Below are 1643 nucleotides of genomic sequence, written 5' to 3'. Positions count from 1 at the left end.
GATAGCAGATCTATACGCCACCATGTCATGTGTGAGGAAGAACCATGGAGACCTTCCTATTGTCGGCCTGTAAGGTCTGCTGTATAGTCTCGCTTTCGAGTGATTCCTGTGGTCCTCTTCGTTATTTCACATCACGAAGATATCCATTTTTATACGGACGGACAGCTAGCTATTAGGTCGTAGCGAAAATATCACGGGGTAGGATGTTTTGAGACATAAGGAGTGCTAGGGACGGTAGCCTATGGCACGCTAGCTATGCCTGAGGAGATCGATTCTCGGACGGACACGGACCGCTTCTTCGGTATACACTAAGGGGGAAGAGAAAGCAGCAGGGTTTCGCCTCCACAATAGAGGTGAATTTCAAGCTATTTGGATGAAAGAAACCGCACATCTTCTTACAACATTTCTCTAGGACACTCCCGACATGTCAGTGAGATCCATAATAGTAGCACATCTGTTTGGAGTAGAGCTAGTTGTCTGTAATGACTAGCAGAGTTCAGGGGCTCACGGTGCTGTGCTTTTAGAGGCACATTGTAGCTCAGTTGTACGCTTCAGAAACACATACAACACCGAAGAAGGAAACGTAAGGTTTCAGGGGGAAGGGGGCCTCGCGGCGCCCGACACGATCGGAGCTAACAGTGATGTCTCACACCACGGTACAAGCAGAGGAGAGGCTTGTGTTGCGCGCCCTAGCACAAACTCGCAACACAGACGAGCTTTCGCACACTGTTCAGACACAAGCTATCTCCCCCGAAGCGCCACGTAGTGCGTGAGAAGACCACAGAACGATAGGAATTGGTAGGCGGGGGCTCCGCCGTCGCGTCTTTCTTTCCGCCTCTCCGGTGTGAAAGAGTACGAGCAGTACTACGGTCTACCGCTAAGTAGTCTACTACATAGCTTGCCCCGCTCCATCCGGACCACCCGAGCACCGAGGACAGGGATTAGTAACCGGGCTATTCCAGCACCCGGCTCCCAAGGAGTACTAATCTGAGTGCACGCACCCCAACTTACAAACGTATCCCATGTGCCCGCGAGGAACCGTGTTCCTCATCGGCTTCCAATTGACAGGGAGATTCAATCTGCCGCCTGGCATGTCATACTCAGTGTTTCGCGAGCCTCCGTTCTTCAGAGAAAGAAAAGAGGGAAAAAGCTAACTAGCTCCCTGTGATCGTAAGGCTTAAGTAACGGACCCGCTGCTCTACAAGTTGGCAGGCTCTCAGTCGACGGCAGGGGGGCGGTTGGCTCTATCCCTTCGGTCAAATCCTGAACACCGACGTTCACGCCTCACCACTGGCAGATGAACCGGTGCCTTCCGCGGGCACAACACACCGGATGATTCTGGTGTATGGAGCGCGGGGGNNGGGGGGGGGGGGAGAAAGTCCTAAGGATGTTTCGGCTAGAAGAGGATGACCGGAGCTGTTTTCGGATGATCTCTTTTGTCCGCGGAGGCAGAGAAGGTGGGTACGACGCACGATTTCTGAGACGGCTACCGACACGCGACAAGAAAACGAAGTAGTCATAATACGACAGCAGGGCATGGCAACACAGTGTTCTTCCTCATAGGACACAAAGGACGGTTAAGTTCTCTCAGCCCCGGATCCTCATGACTTCCTGTGTCAGAAGAGAACATAGGGGGAAGGTGG

The sequence above is a fragment of the Cystoisospora suis genome (assembly GCF_002600585.1).
Source record: "Cystoisospora suis strain Wien I chromosome Unknown contig_22, whole genome shotgun sequence".
In the NCBI taxonomy this organism is placed as follows: domain Eukaryota; phylum Apicomplexa; class Conoidasida; order Eucoccidiorida; family Sarcocystidae; genus Cystoisospora; species Cystoisospora suis.
Note: the sequence above shows the minus strand (reverse complement) of the source record.